Genomic DNA, 25,581 nt, shown 5'->3' with positions numbered 1-25,581 from the left:
ATCCTGAATTCTCACTTGACTGCAATGCGATGTGTCTTGCCTAAGTCAACCGCGGTGGTGGTAAAGTTGCCATTAAAAATTCCACACTTATCGCTGTAGAATTACGCAATGTTTAAATTGCCATTGTAATAATGTGCAAAACAATGGCAAATTGCACCTGGGATTGTTCCTTGATTCTTTTTTTTTTTGTTATTTTGCAGTCCTGTCTTTCATTCCACTCTCTGCCAACAGGTGTCTCTGACGTCTGTGTGCAAATGGCTGACGTGCATCCATGTTTACTGGTGGAAATCATGTGAATGGTGGGTGGAAAATCTGTGTAATGGATTTCACTCTATCGCTAGATTACTAAAGTGTGTTCCAGCCGTGTCTGGAGGTAGTCTAGACTATTCCGTGGGGAAAATCCTAAGTGACACGTCACCACGCAAACAAGGCAAGATTATGGCCCTGAAATCAGCTAGTTTTTCATATGTAGAGATATAAAACATGGCACAGGATTAATCTAAATTAAAATATGAGCGGTATAATTGTCTACATATCACCTAAAACACAGTTTGCGTTCCATTGTGTTAAGTGGTGCAGTTATTTTGTTACATACTATATGTTGAAAATGATAATGTTTTTTTTTTTCAGATGTGCAAAGGATACTGGGATCATGCGACACCATTGTGACGTAAGTACACGCATCTTGTTTTAACCAGAGTTATTGTAGTGGTTACGTAGACTAAAGATACTGAATTCGCATCTCCAGAAAAATGTTTATGTTCTCTCAACGTGGAATAAATGCACAAACGCATGTCCAGCACAGATATTTCTGCCGTGCGATGCGCGACACAACTCAAGAAGCAGTGTTGCTATAGGAGCAGATAGAAAAATCGCTGCAGTGCGCCGATGCACAGCTGTTACGTACAAGAAAATTAGAGAATTCAGGTCTATCTAACGTTGAGTTTTAAACGTCATGCATTATACCAGGACTAGGATTAATATGTACTAACAAGTGGCTTTGTATGTAGCTACATACATATGGACTAAAAATTCGCAAAATATGAGCTAACACATACGTAAAATTACCAAAAATGCTGCAAAGAAGACTTCTTCATACGATTCCGTATTTGAGTGACTACAAACAAAATTAAAATAATATTATTTTCCATTGCATTATTGCATTGGTGGCGTTCTAACTGTTCACTCCCAAAACCCGTATACACTGGTACGGAACTGCAACGGCAGATAATAACATGCCAACGTGTTAAACAGCGACAATTGGACCACAACACTCCGCCTCAAGCAGTATTATTATTTCCTCTCTGTGATCGGCGACAGTCGGTTGCCTTTGTTGTACATTTACAAACGATGCCGGCTTCCAAAACAATAACAACATATACTGCCACTAGACGATAAGCTGCGCGGCTTTTTCTTTTGCAATGAACCAGGGCCGGCGCTAGTCATTTTGCCTCCCTGGGCGGTGGCGGTTCGACCCCCCCCCCCCCCCGTCATTATGCAGGAACGGGAAATTGAAAATCAATATATTCCTAAGTAAAACATCAAAATATAAAATAAATAATGAGACTTCTTATGTTATTTCAATACTATTAAGAGCAAAATAATATCTCGCTCGACCACAGTTTTCAATAGGCTTATTTTTTTCTTCTCTTCAAATTTTGCCGCCCTGAAAATTTGCCGCTCTGGGGGGGTGACACGGTTCGCCCTCCCCTTCCGCCGGCCCTGCTATGAACTTGGTCACCCATCAAAGCATGGCAATTTTAACACAGAAAACAATATGCATCGCATTAAGCAGCAAAAATGACAGCCTCCTCTATGCCATTTCTACAAGAACACGTGCCGGAGCCAAGAGTTGAAATGCTGTTGGAGCCACATAATTTATTTATTTTGAACATTTCCAATATTATGAAATATGAACAATTTGTGAATTAAACCTGTTGAAATATGTACAATTAAGTATATTTTCCTTAAATATGTAAAAGTAAGTATTTATTAAAGTTAGAAATATGGAAAAATATTGACAATAAAATGTACCTTAAATCACTACAAACATTACTATTCGCAAAGATATCACAAAATTTCAGCGATATTTCGTCAAACTAAAAGTATGTATTTACCTATAAATCCTAGCCCTGATTATATAACTAGTAGATAACATTGAACACAGCTATGGGTTCGGTAAATTGTCTACAGTTCAGAAGCACTCGCACACAACGTTAAACCGGTCAAATACTTAGTATAAAATAAAAATGTGGTGCTTCCAATCCAACAAAACTCACCGTCACTTTACCCGCCTTTCCCCTTCCGTGACAGAAATAGTGCTTCATTATTACAGTTGGCAATACTAGTTACTAGCTAGCAAATGAACATGCACTGCATAAAAGAAGCAACCACTACGCCGTGCTATATTGCCACTTTACCGTCCCTGCCGAACGGTGTGAACCACCAGCTGGAGCGCTATTCAATTGTTTTCAATGATGTTTGCGCGAGTGTGTCCAGGAATGGAATGGCAACATGGCAACAATAGTGAAGGTTAGCGAGCAGGGTAGAACACGTGATGCTAAGAGAGAGGGAGACGAAACGAAAATTGGTATCTACGCAACGGCAACAATGTGTGCGTTGTACTAGCTTTGATATCTAATTCGTGGGACTCGCTTCGAAGAATCTATCTTATTCTCGTCTCAAAGAAAGACAATAACGAGATGGTCTTGTTTTGGGACCAATCCTAAACAGACGGGCCATATTTTTCTTTGTAAATATATTAGTTTCTGACATATATATTGTTGGGTCTGACAAATGGAGGAACATGACAATTCTTTCGATTTCAGAATCCTGCAGTCGTATCTTTAGTAACTTGTCTTGCTGCTGCCATCTATTGAGCGCCGCATGAGTTAAACAGCTTCGCCGTATCGGAATAGGTCATGCACCAGCCAATTCCATAAATCCAGCTTGTGAGAAGCACCCCTATGTGTGTATTACGTATCAGTGCCAGGCCCATCTCCGAGAGCTCTCTCAGGCACGTGAAATTTCGTTTGTCCTTTGTAGATGCCGTTTCGATGGGAACGTCAGCTTTGTGAAGCTTCGACATAATGTGTCCGCCGAGGTAACAAGGTTTGGCGCGAGTCTGTGAATAGCACTTAGCTCCAATTACATGTGTTGGAGGGCTTTTACGAGGCAGCCCTTTGAAATATTAACACTGCGGTGGAATTGGAAGCCTAATGCGACGGGTAGAGGAGAAACGAAATTTTTGCCCCCAGAAGGTTTCACAACAGTTCCAGAGTCTGATACAATCGGTGTCTTATGAAAGTATTTGTTGCGGCCAGGGGGGTGAAATTGTAGCGATGTTTTATAATGAAAAATATTGTTTTCTGTAAATTGCAGGCCTTAAGTTACAGCAACTATTATTATTATTATTATTAATAATAATTATTATATTTTACAATACCCTTCGACACGTAAAATACATGGATCAGAGTTTCCAAGAAGGACAGTGGATTAAGTGGGTCTCAGACTCTGATATCTGTGCGTCGTAAAAAACTACAAAAGACAAAGAAATGTTCATAGATGTTTATTAAAAGGAAGCAACGCGAATCTAGTTTCTGTCTAAATAGATGACTCGAGTCTGAACTTTTGTACAACGCCAAAGTACTAGTAGTACCTAGTAATTATTTTTATTATAACAAAAACAATAGCAATAATAATAATAAACGTTTCCATGAATCTGCCCCCCCCCCTGAGAAAGATCCTGCGGGCGCCCGTCTGTTACCTTGTGAATGACAGGACCTGAATATACAGGGTGTCTCAGTTACAAGTAGCCCTGCTCGAATCAACATGACAAGGATCATGAAAATAAATGAAGTGTGTGTACTGATGGCATTAAGCACCTACCACGGTTCACGTTACAATGGACTATTCCATTTGCTGGTGCAATATAGCCGTCATTTGCCTCATAGACATAAAGGAAAGTCACCAAAACCGACATACCATTTTGTTTTTTACTCTTAACTCGGAGTAGGGAAGGAATTTTCCGATGTGGAATACATCATGTGTACATCAATTCCATGCCCAAATATAAGCTGTATTACAATGTCTATTACAACAACATTTTGTTCCGCAAAATAGTTCTTTCACTTCAGGTACAAATATGCCATCTGAGGAAATGGGTTCCTAAACCGACATACCTGTTTAAATAATGAATTAAATTAGAAAGCAACATAAACGAATATATGTAATGTTTTCTATTAGAGAATAAAGCAATTTCCTTAATCATCATGAATCAAATGCATTTTCTTTAGACTATTTAGCCCTCAATGGCATGTCATTTACAGAAAATTGACGTATAGGCCATGTTCTGCACCTGCACATTGAATATGAGCCCAAGATTGCACATGATGCACATTATCCATTCTTCACCACTGTCATCTTCAGCATAAAGTCCTTCACCAAACATTCAGCATCTTGGATATCTTCATCTCATGCAACGGTTTAGGGAACCCAATTATTGACGTATGTCGGTTTAGGGAACGACGCCATCAATAACGATAACCTCAAAAATAGCTATACAAACACCACATCTTCACAACTGAAAGAAATACATGTTCGGAATCGTTATTCTATCTACAATGACCTGATAAGATAAAACTGTAAAACTTTACTCATCCTCCCAGTATGAATAATATAGTGTCATGCAAAGAGAAACAAAAGTACTGAAATCACCCAAAAACAAAAATCTCTCCCTACAAAAAGAAAACCTCCAGCAGCGCTCGTTTCACTGGTCGCACATTATCTTGGAAGCCTAAAGAATAGATTTACCCTGTTACCACAAAGTGTCAGGACTTCTCGACTGTGAAATAATGGTGTGTCGGTTTAGGAGGATCTATGTCAGTTTTGGTGACTTTCCTCTAAGGTCTTTGACTGGGACACCCAGTAATTCTGTACGGAGATTTGTTTTTAATGATCTCAACAAGTATTCTTTTAAAATGGACATACATCCACCGCCCACTATGACATCATCAAAGATGTCGCTCGATGACAAAACTGCTCATATCTTTGTTGAAACTTATCCAACTCTGGAGGAAATATTTACATACACAATCACTCCAAAAATTTTTGCGTAGATGTAGAGCCACTGGCGTGCGCTAGAGAGGGCTACAACCCCTCCCGAAATATTGATTTTTTTTTCAAATTCAAGCAGTATAGAATTCGAACCGAAGCGGTGAATGCAACATCCCTTAAAATGACCTCGATTTTTTTTCTTTGAACAACTCTTCCGAAATATATAGTATATAGTGTGTAACGTCCACCCCCTAGAACGTAGCTATGTACTCGTAATGTTCACCTTTACAATTCCAGCATCCTCCGGAAGAAAGATTCTGTGTAGAGTGTGTAGAGATGAAGTGATTGCAGTGCCAGTGAACTTCGGGGCACAAGGACAGTGCATCGAGTCCCATCGTCGCTGTTACCTGGTTTCTAGACCGTACCAGATAATGCCACGTCACTGACAGTGGCTGATCCAGAAGCTACAGTTAGAAGGTGCGAATTTCGGTCGGGCAGTTCCACCTCACTGAGAATAAGTTTTAACATACACTTGTGTATGTAAACAATGCATAATCCTGTAAACAGGAAGTAAGCAGCCTTCCATGTTTTAGAGACTGGAGTATTGTCCTGCAAAAATAGGTTTTCATTGATTGATTGATTTAGTGTTTTAATTCCACTTTATGCACAGTGAGGCTAATCGAGACTGGACCTACAGTTTAAAGTTGGATCCGAGCCACTATGTGCCTCCACCGGGTATCGAACCCGGGACCCCTTGATTACAAAGCGACGACGCTACCACTGCGCCAACGGGGAGGCACCTTCAAAAATAGGGGCCCAGGCCTGGAATACATGGTTCTTATTGTATGTTATCATAATTCCTCCCATTTACACGGTTCTAATGGTTCAGGTTATATGAGGAGTAACGTGTATAAACAACGAAAGCAAAATAACTATTTTTTCAAGAGGCTTCTGCTTCGTAACCTTTTGAGGAATATTGCACAGTAGTTCAAATTCAAATTTAAACTGTAGGCTCAATTCCGATCAGCCTATCATCAGTGTAAACTTTAATCAAACTTTAAAATATATTATCGAGCCTAATAAATTTGGTGACGAAAGCCAGAGAATTTTCATAAATAACATTATAGCCTGACAAGTTAAGTCCCGATATGCGCAGATCGCTGCGGAGCACTTCCTATTACGTCATCCTTCCCACCACTCTTCTACGTACTGGTCTGGCCTTGAGACTACGAGTAGTGCTAACTCAGCAAAAATAAGCTAAAACAAATATGACAAACGATTTTTACTGTGTAGATTGACGGTGCCTGCTAATATTATATCAGTTTATCAGTGGTTCATTTGATTTAATCCGGTCTTTGAAAATGCGTGCGTTGCGCGGATCGTAAACAGTAGTATTAAGCACGCGCGTTAAGGTTTATATCGAAGAGAAACTTCTGGGCGAATTACTTCATTTTCTGAATGCGACATCGAGCAGTGGCCTGGTTTTTTTTTAAAGCCGAGTGGGGTGGGGGTTATTTTGCTTATCGTACAACAATCGCTACGAGAAGGCAATCTGATAACACGCTTGCCTGTGTTCTTTTTCTAAAGCACTGAAATGTTCTTGCTCTTTACTCTTAGCTGCATATTTTTGAAATGCAAAAATCAAATCATGCCGGGTGCAACGAAATCCACAATCTGCTCTGGAAAGCCTCTTAGAGGACAGGCCAGAGAAATTGTTTACAATGTTGCAACATATTTGCGAAAGAGTTACATAAACTTAAGTATAATGTTGTCGAGTCCACAAGCGCCGCCACGGGAGTATCTAAAGTTTTGAAAGAATTGGATTGGATTAATTTGTTGTTGTAAGTCCACTTTATGCACAGTAAGGCTAATCGGGACTGGACCTACAGTTTAAAGTGGGATCCGAACCACTATGTGCCTCCACCAGGAATCGAACCCGGGATCCCTGGATTACAAGGCGACGACGCTACCACTGCGCCATCGGGGAGTTCAAGTTTTAAAAGAAGGAAAAGAGTCGTTGGCGAAACGTGAGCTGAAGTTGTGTACTCCGACAGGTAGAAAATAGCCCAGGAAAAAGCGAATACAAATGTCGTTGAAAATCCTCAGACCATTCCGCTCCCTCCAGGTTGCAACACTGCGAACCAACGTCGCTGCAAAGAATGGAGTGGCGAAATGTGGTGCGAGCTGCGCAACAGCTATTTGCAGCGTCTTGTTTTTAAAGTTGTAAAGTTATAGATATAATAATGTATCCAAAATCCTGGCAGTTGGGAGCGGCGATCCCTCCTATCGCCCTCCCCGTGGATCTGCGCCTGGCCACTGAATGGAATCATGCCGAAAGTGAAACAACATTCCACAATTTGTGTTTATACTTGTTTCCAGATGAGACATGTTGCCTCATTGACCTGGAGGTCACCACACTCGTTACAACTTCATTACTTTGTATTTCACGTCGTTAGTTGATATATCCAGGTTGGTCTATCGATTAATACGCGTGAAATCGCCAGTGAGAGATTATGACGCAGTTTGGAAAACAAATCCAAAATACCGGGTGATCCGTTTGAGATGTCAGAAAAGTAAACCTTTATACACAAGAGGTTAATGTACGTATCTGTAAGCAGTTTGTTGTAATATAAGCAGAAAAGATGTAAGTTTCGAATGAGTGGAGGTTTAAATACTTCAGCCACATGGCGGCGCTAATGTGCATGGTAACAAAGGTACCAACATTTGAGGGGCAAGGACAATATACGCAGGGGTGCCCATCCCCCCCCCCCAAAGGCCAATGGCGCATCCCCACAAAAATCATGTCCATGTCATCCCCCCCTCCAAATCATATCATTTGCGCCCTGAAACTATATCGTAATCCCTACACCGAAAGTAACTTTTCCCTTAGCTTTTTGTTACAAATGATGCACCTGCTTTAAAATAAGCAGTATACCAACACTAAGCACTATATTTTAAGAAGTGATGTTACTCATGAATATGGAGAATATCGCTCATGTCTTGTAATGCAGTTATAGCATAAAAATTCACATCCACCTCAGTAAAGCGCCAAACACGTATTGTTGTAACAAACACATTATTGTGAGCGAAGCAAGCAAGAACATTTTTACATCCATTTCTTTTCAGGATTTCAAGAATATTCATTTAACGGGGTGTCAATACTTTCTTAGGATCCAGGGATATTTAGTCTTTTCCAACTTCTGTTTTGGCACGTTCGGGGTCGAAAACGTGTGGATACCATATCGCTAAATACAGTCTCCAAAATTTAATGTTCAAACTCTCTCTTCGCTACAGAAATCCCTTGACAATCTAAGATTTAACACTTTATCAAGAGCTTCCTATCTCCCCCTTTAAATTTCATACTCAATCCTACCACAAAAATGTCCATGCCAATTTTAGACTTACTGTTGATATTGAAGACTGGATATTTCCTCCTCCAAAAAATTAATTCTCAGTCTCCACACCAGAATTTCTGCAACATTCTAAGACAATAGTAATACACAAGAATTGGATACCTTAATGCTCAATGCCCCTCTAACTAAAATACCTAAGACTTAGAGTTGAATACTATCTCCGCCAACGTTTAATTCAGAATTCCCCCCAGAACCCACTTGTCAATTAAGGCCTAATATATAAGAGTTGGATATTTATTATCCCCCCTCGCACTTTCAATAATGACCTTAAACGCTTTATTTTCTTCATCTAATGGATTAAATATGGTGAATTTAAGGTGTAAAATTTTTACCTGTATTTTGGAAAAATATATAAATGTTCAATATTACATTATTTGAAGGGAAAATATCCCCCAAAGAATCTCGATGGCGCAGCCTGCGTCATAATCCCCCCTGTGGTCACCCCTGAATATACGTTTTCTTGGTAGAAAAGGCTTAGCATAAAGAGGCCATAGTGCGGGGACAAAAAGTTGCAAAATGTGGCTGGGGAACTGCATCCTCCACTTCCCGCTCCTCCTAATCGCCGCCACTGAATGTTTGGATTAAAATGAACGTCTTATTAGGAATGATTTAAAACACACACGGAAAACAAATTATTTGTTCATTGTCCATTAAGTATCCCTAGGCTAATGAAAGGCTATTTTGACAAAATATCACTCGTCATAAGTAATAAACAAGTAAGATTGAGAAATCTGTTCAGAATTTAAGAGATTATTAGCTAAGTTGCTCTTCGTTTTCTGAAGAACTGTCATATTACTAATGCGGGAGAAGCAATACACGTATGGTTACATGAACATATTTTTTGATTTAACAAAATGATTTAGGACACAAGGAATTCATCGAAGTTGATCATCGTACCAGTAATACTTCATCTATTTTGCATTGGGTTGTATGGCGTGACCATTTTGAACACACTAGAATGTCAACCTCTATCCTGTGCAGCATACCCTGGAAACTTTATTCTTTCAGGGCAACGAGTCCCTGGCGCTTGGAACAACTGTCGAAGTAATAATTTATGAGGGTTTGTAATTTTGAGTGTTTTCGCCCCTTCGTTACTTTCATCGAATGACCATTGAACCTTATAACGTCGTCATTATTTAAATTAGTAGAAAAATGACTTACAATAAAACAAATCAACCACAACTTACTCTTCCAAAAATGGAGTTTCATTAGTTTATACCTCTTAGAAAGTTGAGATGGTAGTTTCAATCGCACAGCGTTTCATTAGTGGATAAAGGCAGCTAATTCCGTGAACAATGACGTTATTTTCCGAAAGTCTCAAATATTTGTCTCAGGCAATCACCCTCTTAAAATAGACGCATCTTCTGTGGTGATAAAATGCCACGTTTTGTGCGAGTTCTTCCTGTATATTTTTTCCGCCAATGGCATAACGCTGTCGCATTATAATGAAGAGGTTCTGTGTTTGACTCCCCCCTCCTCTGGTGGAAGCACAATGCACACGGGTTCGGACTACACGTTAAACTGTAGGTTTAGTCCCGATTAGCCCATCTGAGCATAAAAGTGGGCTTAGAAACAAACTAACAAAATCGTCTTCTATATACTTCGTGACATAACTTTTTTTTTCTTTACTTCAGCTGCATCTACAAATTCTGTTGACATTTTCGGCTGATTCATGTGACAAAATTTATGTGTGGAACGAGGATTTCTAAATAGGTTAAGCCACTCATTAGCAATTGAATAATGCTGTACCTTTTTCCATATATAACTGATTTATTAAAATTTATTCACTTCGGTATTGTAGTGATTCTTGTGATTCCTTCTTATTAATAGAACGAATATAAAGTTGATATTTCGTATACCATATTGATATTTGAAGATGACAGGTATATAAAAATTTCAATGAAAAAAAAGGGGACACTTCTGGAATTTCAATGCAGAGCTAATTAAAATTATATTATACTCTATAGCAGGCATGTCCAACTTCAATCAAGCAGTGATCTACTTTTTATTGTCACAACAGGCAGTGAGCTACTATTAATCGTTAATCTTTGCAAAAAATTGTACCTACTCAGCCAATATACATTTTAGAAGTTGAATTCAAATAACGTATATTCGTATAATTACAATAGATAACTGCGATCGACCAACAAACGCTCCGCGATCGACCGGTCAATCGCGATCGACGCGTTGGACATGCCTGCTCTATAGCATACTTAAACCCGAAGGTTTATGGCTGCAGCAACACAAGCCTTCAATCTGTCCCTATCCTGGGCAAGATCAATCCAATGTTTCCCATCCCATTCCAGCCAGGCTGGAATCAGGCACGTATCCAGAGGGGGGGCTTAGGGGGCTCGAGCCCCCCCCCGAAAGTTTTAGGTTTACACTAGATAAAATGAGTTTTTTTTTGTTTCTTGTGGAGTGAAATAAAATAATGTGACAATAATTTAAGGAAAGAAATAATTATCGAGGCAAGACGGAGAATGTTCCGTAACCCTGTTATTGAAGATGGGGCACAGGGGGCTCGACCCTCTCCCCAGGAAATTTTTCACTTTACGTTAGATAAAATTAGGTTTTTGGCTTCTTAAATAATGTGAAAATAATGTAAGGAGAGAGATAATTATCGAGGCAAGACGGAGCATGTTTTATACCCCTGTTATCATTAATAGCACCTATCCAAGGTGGGAATCAGGAGGCTTGAGCCCCCTTCAGGATTTTTTCTGTTTACACTAGATAAAATTAGGATTTTGGCTTCTTGAATAATGTCATGATAATTTGGGAGAAATAATTATCGAGACAAGATGGAGAATCTTCTATAACCCTGTTATTGTTAATAGCACGTATCCAAGGGGGGTTGATGTGGCTCGAGCCCCCCCCCAGGATTTTTTTTTTATTTTACACTAGATAAACTTAGATTTTTGGCTTTTTGAATAATGTGACGATGATTTAAGGAGATAGACAAGTATCGAGGCAAGACGGAGAATGTTCTATAACCCTGTTGTTGGTAATATTGCACGTACACTTTTCTTGCGCTTTCGGTGTTGTCTCAGCGCACTTGAGGACTATGTATAGACTTGTCAGCATTTGGAAGCTGCACAACAAAGGTAGAGCGACACGTAGGGCGATTCGTTGTAATTTCTAATCTCTGGAAGGCGGGAGAGGGTACATTCTTGAATGAGAGAAGGAGTCAATTACTGGTGATATTAACGAATCGTTTTATCTGCGTAACGTTCTACAATATAATGAGAATATAAATACGCCGATTCAATTTTTCGATTGATCTGTACAAAGAATCGGTTAATGAGATTTCAGAGGTAAGTGTGACAATTCATACAGTCGATTGGTGATCAGATCAGTCAGCGTCCTCTGGTTGCTTTATAAGATATAGTGATTCGAAAATGAAGGCATTGACGACAGCAGAACTTCCAGGGCCTCAGAGTAGTGCTAGCTCGGTTCGAGGGCTGAAGAGATCAAGGCCTCTCTCTCTTTCTCTCTCTCTCTCTCTAAAGTGAATATTTCATCAGTACCGGATATTAAACGGAAATAAACTGCATAGATCAACTGAAAATCAAAGTTTTGAGTGATGATTTAGTTTTGCCAGAACTAAATTTCGTATATGCAGTCTGAGAATTTCATGATATAAAAAAATACTTTTGTTTAAGCCTACTGGGTTCGAAACACATTCAAACACTTAACTACCATAAAGAGACAGCCGAAAATTTTATGAATGTCGAGATGTGAAAGCAAGAAGATGTTGCATATGTAGACATTTTTGGAGGAAATTGCAGGCTCTACCAGTATCCAAATCAGGGCTCTACCAACTGAGCCACCTAGTCATCCTTGACTTCAACCGATTTTTCGTTAAAATGTCTACATAGTACATGTCCTGTGTATATCAAATCGTAAGGTGTTGCCTGTATAGTGAACAAGCACAGAAAATATAGGAGAGAGAAGAAAACTGAGGAGCATTATCACCGGTTGAGGATAATTTTTTTCTATGGTCAACAAGAGCTACTACTTCAAGGTGACAATGACAGTGGCCTCATAAGGAAGATTTCACACCGTGTCGCCTGAAGATTAGGTTTGTGCGGCCTTTTGTGTCGCTACGGTGTGAAACGTTGCTGTTGATTGGCCCATTCCAATCGACATGTATCGCGTGTCCCTTCGGTCTGAAACCTTCCTAAGTCTTGAAAATCCAAGTCACAAGGGTGGAAAATTAGGGCCTTGTTAAGGTTAGGTGTGAAGGCAGGCAGACGACAGCACCCTAAAGGATCATATCCAAACCTGAAGGAAGAACGCATCTTACTTCAATCTCCAATACGGTGATAAAAACTTCTGGTGAGTTGATTTTAAAAAATGTCCGAGATAAAGAGAGGCGTGCCCAGGATTTTCGGAAGGGAGAGGGGGAATAGTGGGTCAAATGGGGTTATTACCTCACCAACCCTCCCTTGGGCACGTCACTGGAGATAAATGAGAAAGCATTTGATCATACTGGGAGACGAAACATTAGATGTGTTGGGAATGGAAGGGTTTTCATTATGTATTAATTGTTTCGTGATCCACCTGTATTCGAGAAGACTTCCTTTGTTTCGTGCCGATATATAACAAGACAGCGGAAGCTGTGACAGGCATTTTTGAACACTTGTGAGTGCTAAGGCCTGAATCTGAACAATTTGGTGGGTTTCGGCTTTTATAAGAGCTGAAAAAATGGGAGGACAAGACACGTTAGTGGTGTTCAGGCTCGAATCAGAGAGAAATATTCGAGAGCTGTCTGCATCCAGTTCGCAACCCACAATTTGAATCTCGCGTTGTCGAGTGGATTGTCCATCCCGTGCATGTGTAACAGCTTCGTAGAAACACTCAAAGATACCATAGATGTTTTTATACCTGATGAGAAGAAATGGACAAACACACATACTGAGATGGATCCGGCACACATTATTAATGCATGGAAACAGAGGAGTCGAGTGGTAAAAAATGTTCCGATTTCACGTTCTGATTAAAATGATAGCCTTACAGTGGCAACGATTTAAGGGATGTTGCTCCCCATTTTTTATTTTTCTGCTTCAAAATTATGGCCTTTTAATGTTAAGCCTTGGCTACCAGGAGAAAGTAAACTTTCCTTGCAACGCCCTCCGCACCCCCCCCCCGTTTTGGAACCCAATTGCCACCACTGGTCTTAAACATACAATTGTGAGGTTCTTACTATACCCCTTAAAAAAAATGGTGTTGAGCCCCCCCCGAAAGGAATTCCTGGATACGTGCCTGGCTGGAATATACTGTATATACGTAGTGGAGGCCCGGATCTGCAGCCCTCAAGTTCACCCTCAATTCTGATCTAATCTTGATCATACCCTGAATAATTTTGAGCCTCCTAAGCCTACTAGCTGCTTTTAAACATGGAAGTAGTATTAATTTGATCACAGTTTTTGTTTAATAGGTGACCATTTTCAGCATAGGTAATATTCACAAGTAAAATATACATGTTATGAACACCAGGTTACACTTAAATATTTAATCATTCATATATCCCCGAGTATATGTACTTATTGAATTTGATTGGGTGGGCAATCGTGTGGGCACAGGAATTTCTGGGTGGGCGCTTGCCCACCCGTGCCCACCCCTGTCGCCGTCCCTGCCCGGTAGATTAAATAATGGATTTTCATTCTTGAACTAGTTGTCTGTGACACGATTAACATTTATTGAAATAATAGACGTTGAATTAAGATAGCGTCACTAATGCAGACTGACTACTCACCTCTCATAGAACCCACAATCTGGACATTGCCCTGAAAATGATGAAAATAAGTTAATGACCTTTCGATCGGGAAATCTTATGCACTTTTACTTGAACAATATAAAGATTTTAATCTTTTTGCGTTTCGCGTGCAATTGGTGTTCAGCGGAGCGGCGCAAGCCTCAATGGACTACATTGTTGGTTTTCTTCGCTGATCAACAATGCCCGCAATAATGCATCACGCGAGAACTCCCCTCCTTTATTTGAAGGGACTGTGATTGCAAGATGAGCATGCATGGCCGATTTGTATAACTGACTCAGGCCAGGGCCGGCAGGCGGTGCCCCCGAGGGGGCAACAAAGTAATCGATGTTTTAATAGACAAACATCAAGAAAGAAACAATTTACTACTGTAAATCAGTTAGGGCTAATCAATAATATAAGCATAGTAATTAATCTCTAATCTTATTTTGTTAATGAGTAAAGAGTGTATTGTATTTCACAGTATATATTTTATTTGTCATTTTGTACACTTCACAACATCTTATTTGACCGCCCTAAAAAATTTCAAAGTCCGGAATTCGTAAATTTGGCAGCATAGCGCTTCAGAGCCAACTAAGAGTAGCCAACTTTGCAACATTTCATCTTCCTGTTTGAAAACGCTCGTGATTTTTTTTCATTCTTTCACATTCCATAAAGTAAAGATACTCTAAAGCAGTAATAAAATATATGAGTAGACAAAAAAATGTTAAGTAGAAATACGAATGTTGAAAATATTTCAAGATTCTTCGTTCTGAATTTGAAAATAGGAAAATATATGTGCATTGTGCAGCACTGAACAGGTTCTCATCCACCTGGAAAGAATTGCGGTCACATTTGAATGCAAGAAGGCAAATTTATGATGATTTTATGCGAAATGATTAGTAAAGATACCTTGCACAACACCAAACGATTCTGCAAAGTGTGTCTTTTCCATGGTTCCTGGCGAAAAATGGTTCGAAACTCCGGCACAATGTTGCTTCAACTGAGATTAACGTGTTTTACTGAGCTTTCTCTCAGCAATCTCCTGGAGTATTTGGTTAGACGACAGCACTTTGGTTTTTTTTACTGTTTTCGTCAAGATCGAAACATCGTAGGTTCAAATGCCACCCTTTCCATATAATTTTTTTCCTTATTATTTACCGAGTACGAAGTGTTCTAAGAACGTAATATAATATTATATATTACTGTAAATATTTATGCGATGCATGTTCAGTGGCGGCGATTGGGTTTCAAAACTGATGGGGCAAGGTGAGAGGGAGGGGGGAGGGCAAGAACAGTTTATTTCCCTTGGTAGATAATGTTTAGCATAGTGCTGGGTCATCTGCCCCTCCACACTCCATAATCGTCGCCACTGTGCATGCCTCAAGTGATGCTTCTACTAATGTTTTTAATCTTTCAGTGATTGGCAGGGTTTTCGGAAATACTTTTCCTTTCATTCAGCTGTTATAAGTTAACACATATTAAGAACTTACATGTCAACTTTCTGCATCCGGAAATGCTGGACATAAATCGCATAATTATCAACGGAAATATCCAAGAAACGTAGATAAGCATTCTCGTCCAAAGCCGTTTACTTCCCGAAAAAGATTTTGCAAAGAAGTAAGTTTGAACCCATGACCTTCCATTCCATAACCAAACGATCCCCCTACACCACACGGTTCACGTTATTTTATGCACTCGGTTCGGATCCCACTTTAAACTGTAGGTCGAGTACCGATTAGCCTTACTATGCATAAAGTTGACTTAAAACACCAAATCAACCAATTCATCTCCTTTCAGAGTGATCCTTCTATGATACTGTAGTCGGCCAGCATCCGAAAATACAGTTCTGCTTCGCGTATACCAGAGTGTAATTGCATTTAATATTGTGACTAATTTTACTTTAAAACTACAGATTAAAGCGATAATAGTGTCCAGAAAAAGAACCTCAAAGTAGATCTTCACACAAAGTATTTTAATCCATTGCCAAACATTTCACTTAAGAATAATATTATGCTTTTCCATTGACCGTATTTTCGATTCATGGTGAATTTGCTAAAAGGACCATGTCAAGAAATCTAAATATGTAAGTTTTACTAGTAAATGCATTTAAAATGCACGTAACAACAGGGGAGGAGAAAAATAAACCTCAATGCAACAAAAACTGTTAGTAATACTGACAAATAAACTGAAAGTCAAAAAAGGCCGGAAAAAAAAAAAAAAAAAAAAAAAAAAAAAAAAAAAAGTAAAATAGAAAGACCCTAATTAGTAATTATGACCATTGAAAGAGTTGGAGGTATCTTACTTAAAATTTTCTTGCTGAGGGATCGTATCGTCCCATATCTCCACTTTATAATACAGAAAAAAATCAAGTTCATATTTCGAAAATGACTTGGAGTTTTCCACCACGAAAATATGTTTTTCATAGTTTGAAGTTCGTTAGTATTATCGTTCAAGGTTTCCATTGTTATAATTTCAAACATATTTTATATTTCATACGTTGAATATCCATTTCCTCTCTCTTTTCATACAGTCTTTGGAAAAAAACTGAAGTTTCTTGTCAAACGGGGTCTGGTTCAAATGACTCCTTTTCGCTCTCCTGTTCCTACTTTAAACAAACAACAAAAGACTTCGTAACTAAACGATTGCTTGTTCAAAACACGGAAGTTTTACACAATTTACAAAATATGACAAAATTCCAATAGGCATGTTCATCATTTTTTCCTTCAGCGTTTCTCGATTTTATCTGAATTCGTTTCCTCATGAAAATTGCCATGAGGAAATTATAGACATAACATTATGTGTGAATTGGTTTCTTCAAACTGGTAACAAATTTTAACAAGAGCTACCTGGAGAAGAGGTAGCGTGCTTGATTCTTACGAGGGAGGTCGTAGGTTCGATTCTCCACCTAGGCAGGATTTTTTTCAGGAGTATATCGTTGGGTGTGAGACCTACTATAACGGCTGGGGATACGTCGGGCTGACCCCCCCGACTATTCCAACACTGGTTGAAGATCTCCAGGTATAGAGGTGTGGGAGGGAGACCGGAAGTCGGTAGGTATGCCTAGGCCCTTCATGGGCTGTTGCGCAACGGATTATTTATTTATTATATCGTTGGGTGTAAAGTTTATCCACCGTGCTAAGAAGTTAACATTGGTCTCTGTATTTCATGAGAGGAAAGGAAATAGTAAGGGAAAGTTATTTCGATGATAGGAGGAAGTCACATGCCACGTGGAATGCGCAGAATCAACTTACATAGAGCTAAGTCTAATGGTGGTTTCGAAAGTTTGTTATATCTGATACTCGTACTTTCTGTTCAAAGAAGACAAACATTTTAGATACAAAGCAGTGAGGAATTAATGATCATTATGAGGTTTTGAATTTTTTGTTTGTCACTCACTATATAAATACTTATTAGTAGTTTCTTATCGAATCGGTCTTCGTCGCAATAACAATTTACTTATGTTAATTAGCGATTTACGAGTAGTTTTAGACGCATGGTAAGATGGTGGTGAGGAGACTGACAACAGTCATTACGAAGGAACGAACATAAAATTACCAATCTTAGCAATGTGAACTCATTAAACGCTATCCTTCGTTACAGTACTGCACTACGTCACTACTTAACATAACTGTGCATCTTTTTTTAGTATATCGAAATCAAATAATCAATATTTTAGGTGTCAGTGAAGAACAAACAATACATAACTTAAATAACATTCCATTTTGCATCCTGAATACATATATGTAATTTGTGAATTAATCATGATGTGTGTGTTAACACAACATATGAACAATAACTAAAAAGAAAAGTTTTAACTTTAAATCCTGGAAATCTCCTACTTCTAAGGGGAAATGTGCGCAGAAGGGACTTCCCTCAAGTGTGCATTGGATTCATTTTTCAAATATTCTAATATCAACGGTATCTGTTCAGCAAACAAAAATGTGAAAAAAAAAGAAAGAGGAGAGGGTGGTATTTGAACCCGCGACCTTTCACGCTTGACAAAAAATATGGATAGCAGCGCCTAAACCAACTGCTCTACGTTAACTTAATGACGTGATACCCTTAAAAACATATTGACGTTTATGAAGACTCCCACCTTCCTGTGTTTCAAGCACATTTTCTCGACAAGTCGTGTAAAATATATGTTTTTGAGAACTGTTCGATATTATGCAAGGTATTTTAAATAAAATGTCGCATCAACTCCTCACAAACTTGTTTCTTTCTGCACAAACTTGATGGCAATTTCCTGCAGGTGGAGAAAAACTCTGTTCAGTGTTTCAAACCCCCCAAATTTCAAGTCGAGCAAGCAGAATCTTAAATATCCTTCAAGGTTATTTTTCCAATTTATTATTTCTGTTTGATTGCGTATTATAATAGCGGTTTATAGTTTCTAAGTTCATGGAAAGTGTTAAATTGAAAACCTATCACCGCAGCGTTTTTCGTCTAGTGGAAGGACCTACTCAAAGTTGGCTACTCTCACCTGGAGCTGAAGTGCAATGTTGCTAAGTTTACGATTTCGGGACTTAGAATTCTTTCGGGGCGGTCAAATAAGATGTTGCGAAGTGTACACACACTTATTATTAGTCTCTAGCATTTGTTAAGAAATGCACATCTTTAATAATCAAGATAATTTCATTTATTTGCCACCCCATATGCTAGAAGTTTCGCATTTTTTGTATTCGTATATCCAGCCACTAATAGCAGTATAATTGAGGTGCCACCACTTAGTCTGCGCCCTCCTCCCCGCCCCTCTAATGATCGAACGTAGATTGCGTGAATTTTGGATCACTAAGTTGCCAGATAGGAAGCTTACACTCCTTGTTCATAGGTGGCAGGACGGGAAAATAACTTTCATATTGTAAATTACCCGAAAAGCCGCAAAGCAAGTTTCATACCTCTTATACGAGTTATTACACAATTATTCACTTCATAAAAAAGAAACAAGAAATATAATATGTGATGTATATATCAGCGAGAATTTTGAGAGAATTATTCGATATACAGTATATTTCTCTAGTAAACTGATCTATGGGTAACCTATTTTTTCTTTACGGGTATGTAAGAAATAATAAGTTCTGTCAGGGTTTCTTTAAAAAACGCAACAACTGATGAAGTTTTATAGTGCTTAAAAAACATATTTTGCTTGTTGAACCTATTTTAGGTTTATGCGCCTAAATCAAGCCTTTTTAAAGGTTTTTATGTATTTTTAATTGTTTTACAGGATTTTATGTCACACAGAGGCATTTGCTTAGTTTGGTCACAAAAATTCAATGACGAACGTGTTTGAAGCGTACTCTGTCGATTTCCCTTCCTCCAAGTCCATGGTGATTTTTCAAAGCTCTAAACGAAGCAAAATGCCTGGTGCCACTGTTACCTGTACAATCCAAAGTGGTCTGATCTGTTTACTCACTTTCGCGTCACTTCTGTGCTCTGTGGCATTCAAACCTTGCAAACTAACATTTCAGCATTGAAGTTTGCATCACTGACAATGTTTTTGTTCAAAGATCATTTTCAGCGTATAAGATGATCCTCACAGACAAATTGCGGAGTTTGACTGTGGATAACATGAAAAGAGATTTTTGCCTAACTATACGGCGAAGAGTGGATTTTAATAGCAAATTTCCAATGGTAAGTTCTGCCATCACCGTAGGGTAGGGCAACACACATAACGTTATGCAAGATAGTTCGTATTTCAGGATATAGGTGTTTCATTTTCATTCCCGGTGACTATACCTAATTAGCATTTTTCAAGAATTTTGAACTATTTTAAGTTTTTTTGAACCTACTTCAGGATTTTACGAGCCTAACTTTTAGGATTTTTAGAACCTATTTTAGGATTTTTAGAGGTCTAATTGTGAGGCAAGGACTACTGCCCGCTTTAAACGGAAGTATTGTATTTCGTTTAACACTTGCTAGCATAAATGATACACGCTCTCAAAAATGTTATAGCATTGTTTTATAGCAATATTCCTGTTATCATTTGCGATTGCAAAGCTTGTAGAAGCCATTAAATAATATATACAGTACGAAAGGCACACCGAGTTAAACGGTTTTCATTTAATAACTAGCATGTCGTCCTCTTTTCCACTTAATACTCTGTGGACTGTCTCTTGCAGGTTATTGAGGTTTAGGCTTCTGGACTCACAGTCAGTGTAATTCTCTATGGGATTTGTGTTGGGTGTTCTGTCATGTATATTGAGATTGTCAATTCATTCGCACCATCTTATCACCATTCAACACGATTTTAACGATTAGCCAAAAGTGGCAGAAAAAGCGAAATAAAATCAATCATCACTCATTATCATAGCCGCGATTAGCCAAAAGTGGCAGAATATTGTATTGCAAGGCTACTTGTTCAATCATTCTCACAGTAAGTCCAAAAGTGGGAAGAAGCGATGCAAAAACAAATCAAATCAGTCAACCACAGTATATCCTTGCACTAAAGAACACAGGGGTGAACTGTTCTTGGAAGTTCACACTAACTAACTAACGCTCTAACATTCTTAAGCCCGAAGGTTTATGGCTGCAGCAATCCAAGCCTTCCATCTGTCCCTATCCTGGGCAGGATCAATCCAATCTTTTCCATCCTTACCGATTTCCTTTAGGTCCATCTAAATGTTATCCCTCCATCGTCGTCTTGGCCTTCCTACAGGCAGAGGCGGATCCAGAAATTACTGTTGGGCGAATTTCAGAGTCGGGTACCTAACCGAACCTACAATTGCACTGTTTTATATGAACAATGGCTATATGGTTGTTTTAGCAATAGACAACTATGCTATAGGGATTATCTCTTTTAAGGGGTCCAGGGCGGCTAGGGCATGTTTTGCATTTTTTTACCCTTTTTGGAGTAATGGCCATTTTTTAAACTTTTTTAAACCGTTTTAAGTCAGTTTTAGGTCTTTTAAAAGCCATCTAATGCATTTTTCTACATTTGGTGAAAGAAGGGGCATTTTTCATGCAAATTTATTCTTCAAATGTAACCCTTAGATGGATAGAGGTTCCCGACTCTCGTCTCATTGCCTTCAGCGCCTGAATACCTGTGTTTGTTGAAACAAAGAAATTCTGTGCAGCATTGTTGATACAAGCTGTTGTGTAACAATTCAGCTCAAATAATGTGATTTCCTCCTCTATCAGTAAATACATTGTCGCCGAACGGATTATTGATAAAAAACAAGGGGTACAACATGGGCGTCCGGAAGGGGGGGCAAGGGGATGGCCACGGCCCCCCCTGGAAAATGAATGTGGGTTTAAAAATTATATATTTCACACATTGTTTCATTTCAATCACAGTAATTTATGTTAATTATTATAAATTCGTTGAAGAAATAGTGTTTTTTGAGAGGGCATCACTATTTTGGAGGAAAGTATGTGTCCTTTACCTCCCCCTGGAAAAATTTCCTTGCTTGCCCCTCCCTGGAAAATATCCTGCTGTGACAGTCAGATTTACCGTCATTATTATTATTATCATTATTATGCATGTATGTAGCGGTAAAAAGACGTGTTGATTCAAAGTGTTGAGTGTTTTAATTTGTAAGATTACATATTTGATTTTTGCCAAGCCGACGGGAGGAACGAGAGGTTCGCGTGTGTTAAGGGCGAGCACCTGAAGGGTCACGCTATGCGTCTAAAGCTTAGGAAATTCGACCGTAATGACAAACATTTAAATATCTCGGTTTCCAACGGTCAGATTCATGTGAAACTTATACCAGCGCAGCGGCATGTGTGCAAGGACGGATATGTGGAGTTTCGTCACGATCAAGCGACAATTACGGACGCCAGATCAAATCGGTTCTAATTGATCAGTTTGTGGACAGCGATTGCAATTGAGCTATGGGCGACAGCCAGGCGGAAGCTTAATCCGCACAAACTCAACTTCGAGCACGGCTCGTCCCACTTGGGAGACAATAGAGCAAAGTGGACTGACCTCTTCGGAAGCGTCGCTTCAACGATCGCCTAGCGTCGTTTTTCAAAATCTAAATAAAACGAAGGACATGGTTTTTCGATACACAGTCTTACCGCGATCCTTGTAGCGAGAGAAGCTCCGTGCTACCTCTCCACATACAGTTTTGCCGCGATTCTTGGAACGAGATTCGCCCGATGTCAGATGAAGCTACGCCGATGATGCCTATCCGCCGCCATGGAGAGAGAGAGAACGTCGAACGCCGCCCTATTGATACGCCGACGATGCCTACCATCCGCCACGTTGACGCCCCGACGATGCCTACCAACCGCGACAGAGAGACGTAGAGAGAGATGTTGACGCCCCGACGACGCCGACGACGCCCGCTCAGATGCGACGTCCGAACCGCGCCATACCACGGAGATCCACCGATCCCGAGAGGAAGAGGAGCCGGCGAACTAGGTGTTTGAATCCTTTTCGCATCTTCATCGTCGCGACCAAAGGAACCTTTCGCGTGGATACTATGTGTTTTCAATCGCCCATAAAGACGCCTGGATGCACCCCGGAAGCTGAGAGATGGTAAAGTATTCATCTGTGTGAACCTTAACACGTGACGGCCCGATTGATTTAGAGAACGCCCTTGAAATTCGTCGACATTTTGAAAACGCCCACTCAACTCGAAATTTTATATCGAACTCCCGTCGCGCTTGTCATTTGTAATCTATTCGTCTCAGGTCAATTTTTCTTATTCCTTGTGATATTTTTTTATGATCTTAAATTCATTGTTGTTTGTGCTCCTTTGTATTTGTTTAAAGTGCGTACTATTAGAGTAAAGCGCCGCCCGCTTAATTGCATATTCTACTTGAGGTTTGTTCATTTTTATGTGTCAGCGCTGTGTCGCTGCTAGCTATGCCCGGTCGCATATGTGATTATTTGTTAAAGTATTTGCCTGGTAATGTGAATTGCTCGTCGCGGCGAAGTGTTTAAGTCCCGCCTGCTAGAGAGTATATTGTTTGCGCCACTCAACGGAGGTTATTTGTTATGTTTGGAACCACGTGAGGTCTTGTAAAAGGAAAACGTCCGCCCACGTGAATGTAATTGCCGTTGAGACGCCTTTGTTTATACTGGTCAAGTAATGTATGGTCACCGCGCCGACTAGTTTCTTTTTTTAAAAACAAAAGGTGAACTTAAGTAAGGGCTGGCTAGGATTTAAGTAGCACTGGAGCAAAATCACAGATGACCTGATTAGACAAAAAGTAAGATAAAATTAATTGAGAATGCAATAATTAGGGCTTGTCGTCATAAAACCTGTGCATGTCATGTATAATTTCTTGTGTCGATGACCCCATGAGGATTGAATCTGAGAGAGAATGTGAGAGTGCAAGTGTGGGGACCTGTAATGATTCCATTTTTGTTGGTTACAAATAGAATATACTTTTTATTTTCATGTTAATTTTGGGCTATATCATTTTCGTATGCATGTCGCTACCCGTGATTTTCAGGTATGCAGCTAGCCGCTTCCCGGCTACAGGTAAAGAGGTGGTAATTTGAAAGTACATATGTCTTTGTTTTTATTCGATATGGCTTATTACTATGCACTGTTGGTCACCGGTTCCTACACACGAACTTAACCTGGACCGTAACGCTATTTCGCTTGTCCGAGGGAGATTTTGCCGCCTCTATCTAGGTAGTGGTAGCATTTGTTTTCCCGGGCAAGGGGAGGGCGTACTGCGGATGTTTATGGGTACAAAGTTTTGTGCTCTGCATCGGACATTTTGTCAGGGAAACAATTTGCACTCCATGGAACTTAAAGTGGCTGAACAGAAAGTGATGTTGTTCATTTCAAGTCAAGTTCATTGGAAGTCGAGAGAAGTTTTTCCATGTTTTTCTCTTGTCCGACAACCGACAATCATTCATTATTGAAAATTTGCATATGATTTTCATTGTGTACTGCACTCAGTACTTAAAGTGTAAAAGATGACAAAAAGTGAACTTTCTTACTTGTACTACCATACGCAATGTTTCTTGCAATGATACTTCACACTGAATATATATTGTACGCGAAGGACGAACAGACTTTAACACAATTTTAAAATTAAATTGCAAGTCCCAGCGCTCAACTAGTTTTCATAATGTTATTATACTTACATTGCAAGAATTAAACAACACAACTCAACTTCCAAAATATTATTTCACTTTATAACATTTGATATAAACTCATTTTCGATTTCTGACACAAGACATTTTAAGTCAATCTTCTTACATATAACAAAAACGAATCGAAAACATCAACTTGAAACAAATATCGACATTGATACAGCGTTCTTAATCTCAACAGTTCCCTGTTAATTTTATAAACTTGTACGCAATAGAAATAAAGTAAGTATTAGTTATTTGTGATTGTAGAAGACAGTCACAAAGATGACAAAAAGTGAACTTTCTTACTTTGTACTACCATACGCAATGAACATGTGACAGATACTGTTAACGTTAATTTGTAATTTGAATTTCTCTTGGTAGTTTATAAATTTGTTTTACAAATCTTTCAGAATTTTTAGGTCATTTTTCTAAGTTTATAGGGCATTTTCTTGAATTTATTAGGTCATAAATGCATTTTTTAAAGGTAATTTTTTTGGTAATTATAAGATCATCAAAATCCTAGCCCTAGTTATGTTTGTACTACAGGGGTTCCCAAACTTTTTCGTTTCACGGCGCTCTTAGCATTTCAAGATTCTTCCGCGGCGCCCAAGGCAGAATGTTGGCCTATCTAACACTTGCAACGCTGAGTTAGTGTGGTTAGGTTACTTGCCTTAAGTTAAGAAATAAACACATGTTTGAAATTGAGAAACATTTGATGTGTAAAAAGTCCTAAATGAGAACATATTTTGAACAATCATATCTAAAACCACGTGTAGACTATGAAGTAGTTGTCATTTAAGTGAAAATATTGGAACATTTCGTGGCGCCCCTGTAAGCCACCCACGGCGCACACTTTGGGAACCACTGTTGTACAGTCACGGACACTTCTGGGTTGTAACAATTCCAATGATGATAAATGGGGTTGCTACAACCCAGAAATGTCCGTGACTGTACATTGTTACTCATCGGCGTAGCAACATATTGCGGAGCTTGGGCGAGATCAGAATGCAAAGCCCCGATCCATTAAAATTTATATCTCAAAGTGCACAGATAAAAAATCTAGAGGCATGCGTCAGCAAAGGTATTATGAAATTTAAACACCGTATTTCTTCGAATTCCAGGCGCACCTTTTTCTCGCGTTTTGATCTTGAAAATTTAGGTGAACCTTGGATTCGATGGGGTATGCATAAACAGGAGTAGAAAAATACAAGATGCCAGAAAATTTTCAAATTCAGTACAAAAAAATTCTAGTTCGTTTGTGGGAATTTCCGTACCTTTTTTTTAAAAAAAAATAAGGAGCACAGTATATGTTTTTTAA

General features: G+C 39.1%; 1 protein-coding gene across 1 annotated transcript in view; it reads left to right on the top strand.

The window, feature by feature from the left end:
• The first annotated feature begins 626 nt into the window (after positions 1-626).
• The window catches only part of LOC145980370 (uncharacterized), a 455,055-nt gene continuing 430,100 nt past the window's right edge, over positions 627-25,581 (top strand). Inside the window, exon 1 of the mRNA XM_083113431.1 lies at positions 627-670. The gene's annotated coding sequence lies outside the window, so the exon portion shown is untranslated. The remainder of the gene's footprint in view (positions 671-25,581) is intronic.

Source organism: Lepisma saccharinum, chromosome 27 (genome assembly GCF_977018435.1).
Source record: "Lepisma saccharinum chromosome 27, izLepSacc3.1, whole genome shotgun sequence".
In the NCBI taxonomy this organism is placed as follows: Eukaryota; Metazoa; Arthropoda; class Insecta; order Zygentoma; family Lepismatidae; genus Lepisma; species Lepisma saccharinum.
This window is presented reverse-complemented; position numbering and strand designations above follow the sequence as displayed.